This window comes from Cenococcum geophilum (assembly GCF_001692895.1).
Source record: "Cenococcum geophilum 1.58 unplaced genomic scaffold K441scaffold_45, whole genome shotgun sequence".
Taxonomy (NCBI): Eukaryota; Fungi; Ascomycota; class Dothideomycetes; order Gloniales; family Gloniaceae; genus Cenococcum; species Cenococcum geophilum.
The window spans coordinates 185,445-200,795 of NW_027137603.1; positions in this window are offsets into that span (position 1 = coordinate 185,445).

Consider the following 15,351-nt stretch of genomic DNA (forward strand, 5'->3'; position numbering starts at 1 on the left):
CTAACCGTAATACCTAGAATAGATAAAGTTAGCTTCTTTAGAGAAGCAACTAAAGGATATATATCTTGGTTGCGCTAATACTAACTTAATAAGTTAACCCAAAGCTTAGAACGCCCCTTAGAGCTCTAATAGAGTAAAAAGGCTAGCGGAAATTAAGCACTCCTAAAAAAAGCGCCCTAGATTAGACAGTTCCTCGCCACTTAGTATAGAGGAGGAAAGTACGCCTGTTAAAATCTCTTAGGATTATCCCGACGTATATTAGGATCTTCCATTAATTCCCCCTAGGCTCCTTTAGTATTATCCCGATATGTATTAAGAGCTTTCATTAATTTCCCCTAAGTTCCCTTAGGACGATCTTAATATATATTTAGACCTTCCGCTAATCCATTTTAGGGACTATCTTAATATTTATTAGGACCTTCCTAAGTTCTTTAACCCTCTTAATATATATTAAAACCTTCCGCCAATTTAATATAAATTTATTTAGGACTATTTTAATATATACCTAGGCCCTCTATAAATTCCCACCTGCATAAACAGCACGGTAATAAATAATATAGTTAATTGCTATACTACAGTCCCCTACGCATAGTATAATAGCCATTATAGCCCATAAGATCTATTACATTCCACCGTTTTTAACGGGGGACCTCCTATATATTTAGAATACTAATTTAACCCTTAAACTATAACGGCTACTATAAGGCAGTAACTTTGCGAACCTATACAGATATATAAGCGGTTCCACCTCTATACCCTTTAAAAATCTACGGCGTGTTATATAAAGCACCTAATATCTTACTACTCTTTAGCTAAAAGGATTTATAGTCTGCCAAAACCTTAAATTTTAGTAGTCTATTACTTAAACCTAACGGCCCAACGGCTAATATTACTATAGCCTTATTTACACTCTATGCGGGCATATATAGACGGGGAGTCTATAGATTGTTATATTATACTAGAGTTAACTTTTTAAGTAAAACGGCGTTAGGGGTTATAGTTAGGATTATTATAGCGATAGTTCTAGCTTTCTACTTTATATTTATTAGTATACTATTATACCTTTTCTAGCGTTAGTACTAACCTCTAAGTATAGATTAATATATTTATCTATTATAGTTACGGCGGGTATAATGCGGAAAAGAGTATTAGATATCCTTAAAGAGGAATTCTCTTAGTTTTATGTCGCTATATAGGCTATTAAATTATCTATATCTTTACTATCGATGCTAGAAGCTATCTATAGCCTAGATATTGCTAAGTTAAAGGTATAAGTAGCGGACATAAGTAAATAAAAGCTATTTAGTAGGGCTGATTTCTGGTTAAGCAGGGCCTATATAACACCGCCTGTTCTTAAGAAACGTTATCACACCAATACGCGCCTAAGCATTAACGCACCTTACAGAAGAGATATAGGCAACTTATAGAAATTATCTCAATATTTATAGGTAAAGGGAATGTGCTATAGACTGTATATAAATATATATCCTCTAGTCCTATATAAAGAGGCCACTAGACCTCTACTCCTATTATTATTACTTTAACCTTACCTAGCGCTTTTACCCCCTAAGAATAACATTGTAATAAAGCTGCTAGAAATTACAAAGGACAATTTAATTTTCAGACTAGATTGTTCTCCCATTTCTCCTTAAGATTTCCTATAGGGCTTTTATAAACCTAATACTAATTATAACAGTATTAAGGTAAAAGATACTATATACCCTTTATATTAGTCTAATAGTTCTATAGGTTAAAGATATTTTTACCCTCTGCTATATACAGCAGTACTAGCACTATAGCTTACACCTATATTATAGTAAACGTATTTTTTTAGGGATATTTAATTCTAATAGTTTGGTAGTTAAACGCATGGTATTCTTAGGTAATCTCATACTTATAAAAGGCGGGCTAGAAATAATTAAATAGGTAGAATATAAGGTAGAGGATGGGAATAATTGGCTTTAGATAAAAAATGCCCCTTCTTCTTAAAAATTCTTTAAATAGGTCTCTGTTAATAACGAACTTAAGTAAGCTAAGGTAAATATTATAAATAATATAGATTTTTATAAGTTAACAGTTTTATAGGTCTTAGATATAATTAGTTTCCGCCCTACTTTAAGCGTTTCCCCCCTATACAGGAGACGGTTTACCCTACTTAGGATTTTTCTTTTAAATGGGTCGTAGAAGCTAGGTAAAATGCTATTAAATATAGTTAAAAAGATAGAAAATAGAGAGGAAATTATAGAATAGGTAAAGCATAAGCTGTAGCGTTATAAGGACGAAGACTTAGCCGGGTAGATATTATCTTTAAGTTTTACTTAGCTAATATAAGAGCTACCTTTATAAGGAGGATGTCTCTCTATTAATTTTACTCCTGTAATAATAAAGCCTATACAGTAGGCTATAGCGCGGGTAAATTACTTATAAATCTAGGAATAGGAGAACGGAAGCTATAGGATATTGGTTCCTATAGGGGAGTTTAATAAAGCGTTAAGAATTCGCGTTGTTTAGAGCTTTAATAACCTCATTTTGAAGTTCGTCGCGATATATAGTGCCCGAAATTCCCTAGCCAATAAGATTCTTACAGCTACAGCTAGGGGGTGGCACTATAATAAGGTCTATAAGTGTTAAAGTAGTAGTTAATATTAAATATATAAGGGCTTTAAAGGGGCGGCAAAATCCTAGTGTCTAACTAACTAATCTATTATTTACCCTAGATTTTAGACGCTATTCTTAGACAAGATTAGTCTTTATAGTAGATATACTAACCTTATAGCCGCTGTTATAGAAAAGCAGGGGGAGGAGTAGAAGGTTAGCGATTTGGCGCGTTAGAATAGGTGGGGGTTATATTTAGGATTAGTACCATAATATAATTTCTTAGCTTAGCAATACGCCGTAAGGATCTAAAATATTAGGTATAGCGATTAACTTAACTAAAGAGTAGATATTACTAGGTCCGCTAAATTAAAAGTATTTTTTATTAAACCTATTATTTTATTACTTATCGTATATTAAGATAGGGTATAACTTGCTAGATTTACCGCGTTAAGCTATATATATAAAGCACGCTCTTATCTTTAGTTATTATATTATTTAGGCTAAACTACCGTAAGAATAAGTTATACTAGATATAGAGATAGTAAGTATAGGAGCTACAAGAATAGCTAGCGGGGTTAAGTAGGGTTATAGTATAGATCCGTAGGAGCTAGGGGCTCGTAGAAGCTAGGGGATCCTATAAGGTAGGTAATTATACAAGTAGGGTAGTTCTAACCTAGCGCCCTCTAATTAATACCTAGCGTGTAAATAGGGTATTAATAGGTTTAATAACTTCGGCTTTAATCGTGCGAGCTAGATACTCATAGGAGCTAGCTAATCCTACGAGCTAGGTAACCGTGCGAGCATAGTGCTCGTGGAAGCTAGGCAATCCTACGAGCTAGGCGATCGTGCGAGCTAAGCGATCGTGCGAACTAGGTAATCGTGCGAGCTGGATGCTCGTGGGAGCTGGCCGATCCTACGAGCTAGGTAACCGTACAAGCATGGTGCTTGTGGGAGCTAGGCAATCCTGCGAGCTAGGTGATCGTGCGAGCTGGGCGATCGTGCGAACTGGATGATCGTGCAAGCTAGGTGATCGTGCGAGCTGGGTGATCGTGCAAGCTGGGTGATCGTGCGAGCTAGGTGATCGTGCGAGCTAGGTGATCGTGCGAACTAGGTGATCGTGCAAGCTAGGTAATTGTGCGAACTAGGTAATCGTGCGAGCTAAGTAATTGTGCGAACTAGGTGATCGTGCAAGCTGGGTAATTGTGCGAACTAGGTGATCGTGCGAGCTGGGTAATCGTGCGAACTAGGTAATCGTGCGAGCTAGGTGATCGTGCAAACTAGGTAATCGTGCGAGCTAAGTAATCGTGCGAACTAGGTGATCGTGCGAGCTAGGTGATCGTGCGAGCTAGGCGATCGTGCGAGTAGAGTGATCGTGTAAGCAGGGTGATTATATAAGCAGGGTGATCTAACCTAGCGCCCTCTATTAACGCCTAGCTTGTAAATAGGAAGCAAACATTAGGAAAATACTAGAACTATAAAAAAAGGAAATATATAAGTCCTAGATCTAGAAATATTAAAGAAGTTCCTATATAAAGACTCCTATAAACTTTATAACGACTTAAAGCCCCCTTATATATACTTGGAGAAGTTTATATATAAACAGCCCTATAAGCGTAGCTATAAGTTTAAGCCCCCTTACGTAACCTAACTACCCTTCCCTACTATACCGAAATAGATAAATAACCGCTATATTTTATAAGTAGAGAAATAATTTAAATAAAAGGAAAACACTATAAAAGAATATATTTATATCCTTAAGATATAAATCTATAAGTACCGTAGTCTTAAATATGACTAATAGTTGCTAGTATAGCATACATCCTAGGTCTATAAGAAAATTAAAAAATCCTAGGTTATTATTATAGACTTACTTACTTACTTATCGCTTTTAAGGTAGTAAATAAATTCTTCTAAGTAAAAGCATAGATTATTATAAATACTTTATAGCTCGCTATAAGTTAAGCGGGCAGAGACTTTAGTAGAAATAGTAAAATATTATTTTATTTCACAATAGGCTAAATAAAGAAAGGCTAAAGTTTTAACCCTTTTACCAGCTTTTATTAGAACTCTTCTTTATATTTTTATTCTTTACTTACAGATTTAAGACTATAAAGTCAAGGCTACTGTATTTAACCGTCGCCTATATAGCCTTATCGCTTAATATCTCTTTATTGCTGTCTACCCCTATTTCTTAATCTTTAGTACTAAAACTATTTTCTCTGTTATATAATGTCTCTGCGTCCCATTCTAAGTTACTTTCCTAACTAACTAACGCCTCTACGTTGCCGTTGTTATCTCTAAAGTCGGTTTCTCTATTTATAAACGCCTCTTTACTAGCTAACAATTTAGGGACGCTATACTTATAGGTACTTAGGGTTACGGGATACCACTTAAGGAGAAATCGTGGTTAATATTATTAGGATATAGAACAAGCCTATAGACCTCTAAGTACTAGCTGCTTAATACCTTAAGTAAAAAATCTCTCCTAACGCAAGGCAGATTAATAGGAGTTAATTACCGCCTATATAAGGCGGAGCGCTTATAAAGGGCTTAGCCAGAATGCTAATTAAACTACCCTATAGGCACTAATAGCTCCTTTGCTATAAATAGGGGGTTAATATATAAGATTAACTAGCTAGGATAAGTCTACTACTTAGGTAGTGTCTTGCCCTAAAAAGAATAGGCGTTAAAAATAAATTATATAATGCTATTCCTACTAAGAGAGGCGTTATTAGGGGTTATTATTAACTTCTAGTTCTAGTTTATAACTTCATACAAACGCTTCTAAACCCTACTAAGGCATGCGGCGTCTATTGGGGATTGTTAGCTATTTAAATTCAGCAATAGCTTAGCTAATAACTACTCCTAATAATGCCTTACTTATAGATCACTCTAGGCGCCTATAGTCTTAGGCGCAGATAATACGTAAGCTAAGAGTAATTATAGCCGCTAAATATTGTACCATAGATACTATATAGGTGGAAAAGGGCGGCTAGTATACTTTACCTTTCCCTTCTACTTTCTGTTCTAACTCTACCTTAAGAGAAAAATGGAATATAAACGTCATACTCCTAGTTCTTATATACTATTAAATTAACTTACCTTTAAACCTAACCTCTTAATTATATACCCCTTACGATCTTTATAGGAATACCAGATATTATATATATTACCTTAACTAAGCTTAGATACGTTGCTAATATAACCTATAGGTCCTTAATTAGTACTTATAGAAACATTACTATATGCTACTACCCTAAGGGTAATATACCTAATTAACCTACTAAAAACCTTAAATTATCCTAGAATTGCATTAACGACAAAGATATAGCATCTAGTAGCGGGGAGGAGAAATAATTATAGCTTTCTAACCCTATACAGAAATAGATACCTTATATATCTACTTAAATACCTAATAAAGACAATCCTTATAAAAACAAAGATAATATAAAGGGCGATATATAAGAGGACATGGTTTGGGGAGGTGTATAAAAAATATACCTTAATTACTTTAGGGACTTAGAAGGTAATGGCGAAGCTAAAATAGGCTTATATAAGCTAATAAAGGACTATAGCGAGGCTAAGATGGACTTACCTTAACTAGTAGATACAGTTGCGGTTTCTAAACACGTTTTGCCAATAACTTAAGGTATATTTATAAGACCCCTATATTTATTTAGCAATACTAATAAATAAGTAGAGAATAGCTTAGCTAATCTTACGACGTTTTTTGGAGTTGCGTCTCCCCCATCTAAAGTATTAACGATTTCCGATGCTATAATTTCGCGTAGATAACTAAAGTATCTTATCTTGTAGTTGCCTTCTTATTATATAAAAAAGGACTTAAGACATCTCCAAAGCCCTAGTTATAAATCATTCGTATTTACGTTTAGCCCTATCACAGTAATATACTAGTATTCTACCTAGGTTTTAGCCATAGACATACTACTAAAGAGACTTATATTATACTATACTAAAAACCCCCGTCTCTTTCGCCGTTATACTAAAATATATAAACTACTTAAAGATATTATAATAGAGATAGCTAAAAGGAGCAAACCGTATAAACAAGGAGATCAATTAGGAAAGGCATTAGAGGATTTATTAAAAGAGATATTAAGAAGAAAAGTATATAAGAGAAAGGTGGATCCTACTATAGATAGAGATCCTAAGAGGTTTAAGGTATAAGAGATTTCTTATAAGGAAAGATATTTATAATTATAATTTTATCTTTTAGCATTTATTAAGAATTAAGGCGTTAATTAGGATTTCTTTAGCTTAGTATTTTGTTTCTATCTAGTTACTTCTATATTAAGAATATCTCGTTATTATTTACGTATAAAGGAACAAGTTTTTACATATTAGATTAAAGTTAGAGAGACTTACTTATAATACAGAGGTGCGTTTTAAAAGTCTTTGCCGCCAAGAAATTGACTACCTTAGCTTACCGCCTTCTAAATCTAGATATCCTCCCATTCTAGGGTGCAAGTTAACTCTAAATTTTATATTAATAGGGTGGGAATATTAAGAATAAATATAGGATCTACCCCTTAATATTAGCCTAAGTTTTAACTAAAAATAAGATCTTGTTTTAAGAACTAGATCCAATTCTAAAAACCATATTTTAATTTTAAAGACTATATTCCAATTCTAGGTTCTAGCTTAAATTATAATCCTAAAAACCAGATCCGGTAAATAGCCCTATAAGCGTAGCTATAAGTCTAAGCCCCCTCACGTAACTTAACTACCCTACCCCACTACACTAAAATAGACAAATAACCGCTATATATAATACGCAGAGTTCTCCCTTAACGCAAGGTAGATTAATAAAAGTTATTATACCACCTATATAAGGCGGAGCGCTTATAAAGGGCTTAGCTAAAATGCTAATTAAACCACCCTATAACATACTAATAGCTCCTTTACTATAGATGGGGAGTAAATATATAAGGTTAACTAGCTAAGATAAGTCTACTGCTTAAGCAGTGTCCGGCTCTATAAAGGGTGGGCGTTAGAAGTGGATTATATAATACTATTCCTACTAGGTAAGGCGTTATTAGGGGGTCATTATTGGCTTCTAGTTCTAGTTTATAACTTCATATAAACGCCTCTAAACCCTACACTATTAGGGCTATCTAAAAGCTAAGTTACCTATTTACCTTATCTTAACCTTAGGCTAGACTTATTAGCTATTAATTTGTTAAGGCGATAGGAAGTTACATTAAGGCGTATAATAGGGCTTAAGTAAAGCTATATAACTAGATAGGCATTACTATACAAAGTAACGCTTAACCAGCTGCCTCTATATCGCCGTCTTGAAATAATTAAAAGAAAGGGGTTAATATTAGCCCTTACCGTTTAATATAACCCTCCTATAAAGGCATAGCAAAGTAGGGTATAGATAGGGAAGGATTATGCTCCTATCGTGGCTATATTATAATATATTTATAATACTATACTAGTATCCCTAAGTTAGTAAATCGGCTCAACTTTTAAGGTATAGTTAAAGCAGAGCCTACCGTCAGCTTTTCTATTAGCTAAGTAGTAGAGAGGAGTAGGATATAAAAGGCCTTTATATCCTTTAACTAAACCTATATTAAGTATAGTATCATTTAAGGAAATCCCTCCTTACTTTCTTATAAAGACACTCCATAACCTTACCGGCACTAGCCACTCTAAAATACTTCCAGTCTTAGCCCTAAGAGTTTAAATAAGCCTCAGTTTTAAGTCCTTAAGTTAAGCGAATAGTCCTTATAGTGGGAGTAATGCCTTTTTATTAACTAGCTAGTTATCTTAGCCATAGTTATAATCTCTACAGCTATATACTGCTAAGGTAAGTAATAGTAACTTATACCTTACTTAACCGCTTCTAGTCCTTCTGCCATACTATATTAGGTATAGCATCTTCTATAGCGGCGGAGACTTCTTAGGCAAAGCTGACGTACTTTTTAGCGGGGCGCTCTTTCTCCTCCTTATCTTCCCCGGATATTCTCTACCACTTCCTCCTATATAGTATAGTTAGAGGGCTTTTAGTAAATAGCGGTAGTATTAGGAGCTAGTCTACTTAGCGTGGCCTTTATAGCCTCTAGGGCTGGTCTAGTGCTACTACTAGTTTCCCTAAACCAATTCTAGCGTTAGTATTATTACCGCCTTTATCTTTATTATTGTTATTATTATCGCTACCATCATTAGAAGTGGCCCCCTCAAACTCTTCCTGCGCCTTTAATTTGGCCTTACGCTTCTCTTTAACCTCTAGTGGCGTGTGCCCTATAGGCTATTTATTAGCGGCGCTATAATATATAATACTTCTATATATCTATTTAGTAATAACCGTATTAAGGTGCTATTTAAGTACAGTAGTAAATTAGTTATTATAGGCTTTCTAGGATACCGGTATACCCGCGTAAGAAATAAGGTAGGCACCTTAAGTAGCAACAATGTTAAGGCAGTCCTACAAGTTCGCACTATTATTATTTTAATAGGCCGTAATGCAAAACTAAATCAAAAGGATATAGGCTTACGATAAGCAGATCTTAGCTGGCCGTGGTAATAGGTGGGCTATCTAGCCGCGATATTATAGCCAGTAATAGCTATGCAGGATATTACAAGTTGGGCTATTTTAAGTAGAGGTTAGGAAGGTAAGCCTTTAAATAAGGTTAGAAATCCATAAGTCAGCACAGGCGCGGCGAAAAGGCGTTATTACGTGATCTAATATATAGGGTATAATAAGGGGGTAGCACGAATCCCTAACTAGTTGTGGCCATTTTCCTTATAAACCCAGGCCTAAGTATAGTTAGAAGCGATAGAATATAGGGCAGCGGCATTATTGTTAAGAGAAATGGGAATTTAATTACTATAGGCACTAAATACGGTATATATACTAGTGCTACTAGTCTCTCTCTTATATAACTATAATATACTAGCCAAGCGGCCTTTTAAATAACACTTACTTATACCTCCCTATCTTTAAGGCTATACTCTAACCGTTATCTCTTTACCTACGGAGATTTAGGTAGTAGTGGGCCCTAAGCTAGGTGCTAGAGAACCTTATTAATATTAGGGCGCTACGTATAGTTATTTACTACCTATTAGTATCTTACTATCTTAATAAAGAGACCGCCGACTATAAGTTTAGATTAGCCTATTTGCTACTAAAAGCCATTAAAGCTCTATAATGTGGAACACTTATAATATATATAGCCTCTAGCCGGCGACGCGTACGCACTCTTATAATCCCTAGCTATTTTATCAATAATATTTTAATAACTCTTCTAGAAGGAAGGGCGTAGCTTCTTATTATTTTTACTATCGCGCTATAGGTTAATAGAGAACTTCTATAGGTAATAGTTATACATTAGCTTAAATAAGATAATGCCTATAGACCAAATATTAATAGAGTAGTTATAATCCTCTAGCTTAAGCTCGGGAGCGAAATAGCTAATTATACTAACTATGCCTAGCTTAGGTCGTAATAACCCACCTACCTAAATATGCCTGGATATGCCAATATCTAGCAGGACGGAACGGAGCGGCTTGCCAATAAGGCTAATATTAGTCAGCTTTAGGTCGCGGTACAGCTAGCGTCCATTATATATAACTTTAATACCTAGTAATACAGCGCGGAATACAGTTACCGCCTCTATTATTATACCCTTATACCCTCTATCAAGCTTATACATTAGCTATATTCTCTTAAATTATAATTTTAAGAATATAAGAGGCTTACCCCTTACTCTAAGTCCCTACTAAGTCGCTAAAGGTCTGGGGTGTTATTAGCTTTAGGATAATAGCAATATTATTAAAGGCCATCTTAGAGGAGAACTCTATACCGTTAGAGTAGATCACCTCTACTATACACAGAATTCGCTTACCATCATCTAACTTTTATATAAGATTAGTCACTTCCCAAAGTATCTTAATCTCTTTATCCACACTATAACAATTTTAGAAAGTCCACTTTACTACTTTAATAGCGGCCACATTGGCTAACTAATCTAAGGTAAAGAATACTCTTCTATAACCGCCCGTACCTAAAACATCTCCTAGTGTCTACCTACCCATTATTTTCTTATTAGGGAGTAGGGTTAGCATCTTAATATTAATACTAGTAGCCGCCGGCCCGCTAAGAGCGCGAGCTATATAGCGTCTACGCGCTTCCTTAAAGTTATCTTTAGTAGCAAATTCCGTTTACTAAAAGTAGTATTTAAGCTTATTAAGCAGTATCTTTATACTATACTAGTTTAAGTAATACGGCTACCACGTAGCTATATTACTATTAACTATTAGCTACACCAATAGAGACCTAGAACAGCCTATAATATAAAGGCCCTTACTTTTAGGAAAGAAGTTAAACCGCATATAGGGGTTCTGGAGGTTAATATTATACGACTTTATAAAAGACCTAGTACAGAGGAGTAAGTTAATGGGCATATTTTCTAAGGGGCTCTTTCCTACCACCTATCCCCTCTCTAGTATAGCCGGCAGAGACTATAGCCCTAGCAGATAATAGCTAACCCAGACTATACCGAGCTTTTAAAGCTACTTCTTAGTATTAATATCTAGCTCCGTAAGGGTTTCGCTCGCTTTACTATTAATATTATACTTAGTGCGTTCTATCTTACATTAAAGGCGAACTATCTTATTATTATATATCTACTTAGGCTTAAGCGCTATCTACCTAGTTGTTCTAGCGCCAAGACATAAGGGCGTTATAAACATTGCTAAATACTAGCTTAGTAAGGGCATTCATAAGTATAAGGGACGTAAAGGCGTGGTCTAATATTTAATAATAGATAGGGTGCTTATAGCAGACTCTAATAAGGGATATAAGCTTTAGAATGCCGTGGGAAATATACACCTTTTTAAATATAACTACTAATTATAGAACCCCTTCCTAGCGGTTCCGTAACATAGAGACAGCCAGACTATAACTACTTAATCTTACTTCCTTTAGTAGGTATAAGATATAAAACGTCTATATATAGCATCTTTAGCGTATTGCGGTTATCTTACCTTCTACTAAAGTAAGGTAAGCTAATACTAGGGACATACCCTGCCCTAGGTACTATAAAAGGTAGGGTTTAAGCTTAATAAGTTAGAATCTACCTAGTAGAAAAGGATCTTTAAATCCTTAGGGCCTTTACTAGCTAGCTTCTTAGCCTATTATTATAGCCGGAACATATAAGGCTAAAGCCGGACATCACTAATTCGTTAATAATATAGGTCCCCACCTTACTTTACTTTTGCTCTACTTTACTTTACTTTACGTACTTATACTTTACTTTACTTCTCCTATCCCCTATAGTACGGCATATGCCCCTCCCCCCTACACTACTACTTTCCTTCTCCTATACTCTACTTTACTCTACTTTACTTTACTTTACCTAACCGACCTAATTATACCTTTAATATCGCGCCTATCTAGTATATATATCGCCCTACTTAGCAAAGTAAAAGTTTACTATAGGTAGCTATATAAGTGGTTGCCTTTCTATTAGGACTTTTTAAAAAGTGCCCGTTTTACTAGTAAAACCGTGTCTAAAACTTCCAATCTTTACGGGTTGTAGTCGCTTTAGGGTTTAGCTCTATATATAAAATACTACTAACTAACTAAGTTACTTTAGGGCCACAGACCTATAGCGGCGGCTATTAAGACTCTATTAATAAGATTCGCTTCTACGTCCTAGTATAGATAGAAAGACGCTAGTCGCGAATAACGTTATACAGAATAATACGGCACTTTAGTAGCTAATCTAAAATAAGGTAAGTCTTATCTTAAACCCCTATTCCCTATATACCCCTCCCCCTTAAAGAGCACCAATAATTAGTACGTTAGTTCCCATCTACTAACCCTATAATACTTAGAGACTAAGAGGTTAGAATAGGTTAGTTTTCCTCTCTTTAAAAGGGCCTTCCGCAGGGGCGAAAGCTTTACGGCGTAGTAGTTAGGGTACATAGCGAGAACGGCGCGGTATAGGTAGGCGGTAAGATATACAGCAACGTTAAAACGGAAAATATAGAGATAGGGCGGTATCTTAAGGACGAGTATTTCCTTATTGTTATAGACGCTAGCAACTAGTATATAACACTAGGTAGGCCAACGTATTATCTTATATTAATGTAATAAAACATACTACTAGCTTTATTCCGCTGGCTAAATATAAGTAGCCTCCCTCTATATACCGTGCTCTATAACTACCTTTATAATGCCTAGGCCGAACTTCATCCTTATACCCTATTCCGCCAGTCTAAACTTAATAGAGGGTAAAAAGCACTTATTAAATAAGCAGTTAATCTACACTAGTGCGTCTATATATTTGTCCTTTAAAAAATCTAGTAAATCATATAGGGGCATTATTAGAGACATCCCTCCCTACGGCATCGCCCTATAGGGTAGATTGTCGTAGCGTTCTATCTCTTAGTCTAGGCTCTCTAGCCAGTTTAGCGGTATAGGGAGCCAAGCGGCGTAGTACTTAATCGCCCAAGCCAGGCCCTCTAGCTTAGCCACAGTACGCCACTAATTAGAGATAGCATTAGCGTAGATATCAGTAGTTATAGCGCGTGCCCGTTTACCGCGTAGGTTTTAGCATAATTTACTAAGCGCATTTAGGGTAGTACTAATAGCGCATAGGAAGAAGACTTTAAAGGAAATAGATAAGAGCTTAACAAGGATCGTCCTAGCTTTTTTATAGTAATTATTGCCAATAATCATATCTAGGTCCTCCCTAATAACAGCTACTACCTTTAATAGCCTATTTTCCTTAAGATCTTCTAGGGGGGAGAATCCGCTTAAAACCCTCCAAATCCCGTTGTCGAGCACGGCAATAAGGCTAGTGTAGTCTATAAGCGTAGGGGTAGAAGCCATAAAGCCATCTATAGAAAGGCTTAAATAGTAGGGAGAAGAAAAGTAAGTAAAGTAAAGTGAAGTAAGGTAGATAAAGTGAGGTAAAGTAGGTAGGTACGTAAAGTAAAGTAAAGTAGAGCGAAGTAGAGTGATAATATAACGCTATATAGTAGCTATATATTAGTCTATACCCCCTATTAAGAGGGCTAATATAGCTAAACCAGCTATAAGTTTTAAAGGAACCACCCCGTCTAAAAGAGATTAGAATTCTAAGTTTTTTATTATATAATTGCTTGCGAATCAGGCTCCGATTTTTATACATACTATAGTAGATTTTTGCACTTTGCGCTAACGACTAATATAGGGTCCTAGAAGAGATTGTGTAAAAGTATAATACGAAGTTTTATAAGGCTTACTAAGAACTGCGAGAACTATATAGCGCTAACCATTTATAATAGGGCGGGCAGTGCAAGTACCGGAAACGCCGACAAGCTATTACCTTTAATTGTAATAAAGGGCAAGTTTACTTAAGACTTAGGGGCCAGAACCTAGAGCCTAGTCCTATTACGGTAAATTACTAATAGATATTTAATTGGCCCTTTTCTTAAGCTAGTCTAGTTTTCACTTAGCCCTCTAGAGAGGGTATATCTATACACCCTTAGCTGCTAATATAAGTAGCTGTATAGGAGGGTCTAAGATCTACAAAGGTAGATAATTCTAATTCGCACTTAATAGGAGGCCTTAATATCCGCTTAGCGGATATATTTACTAGTATTAACGCGGGCGTCTAAGGGTCGATTAGCGTTATATTTATGCTAGGAGTAGGCAGTTTAATTGCAGACTTTTATAAGGTTCTCTATAGTTAATCTAAGCTTATATATAGTAAGGGCTAGGAGAAGAGAGCGGTAGAGAAAAGGGATTAATTTTAGGGGGATGTGATTTTTAATAGTGGTTATTTTTAGTGGTCTCTAAAAGGGTTCTATTTAGAATGTTTTTAACCTTACGACAAAATTAGGTACTCTATTTTTAGTCTCCTAAAAGCCTTAAGCTCCTAGGATTAATTCTTTAAGGAGCCTCTAAGTCTAAGTAGCTAAGTCCTAGTAATAGTCTCCTAGTAGTCCTAAACCTAAAATTAAGCTCTTAGGAACCTAAGGCTCCTAGGAGAATTAGTCTTTTAGGAGCCTTAAGTTCCTAGGGAATATATTCTTAGGAGTTCCACAGCACCTTATAACGGAATAATTATTTCTCCTAGGATTACATCCCTTCTAGAATTGGCCCTCTTAGACCGAGAGCCCTCCCAAGATTAAATCTCTTAGACATTAAGCCCTTTTAAAAGCTTTACCCAGATAACTAGGAGCCGAGTGCTAGTAATAGCAGCCTATAAAAATTATACAGCTAAAGAAATATACTACCTATAGAAAGTATACGGCCACTACGCCTAAGAGCAACTTATGGCCTAGGAGCATTACCCTAAGAGTAATTTATTTCTAATAGCCTTTCCTATTATATAGCCCTATTATTTTTAGCAAAATATTTAATAACATTTAAGCTCTTGGCCGGGGCATCTAGAGGGGAAATATCCTCTTAGGATGCTTACTAACTAAACCCATAGTGGAATAGCCTGCTTAGCGCTATGCCCTATTATTTATAGCGGATAAGACAGTATCCCAGTATACATTTGGATTTAAGGTCGCTTATATATATCTATATACCCCCTAATAATATAAGTATTCTATTTATTTATATTATACTAAAGCTATATAACACAAATTTATTAGAATATATATATATTACTAGCTAATAGACAGTAGACTAGTTAGCACTGGACAAAGCTACGTATCGTATTTGTTCAATCCATCTCCGGCACTTTACACGGGTAAGCCTTATAATGCAGAACCCTTTAGCGAAAC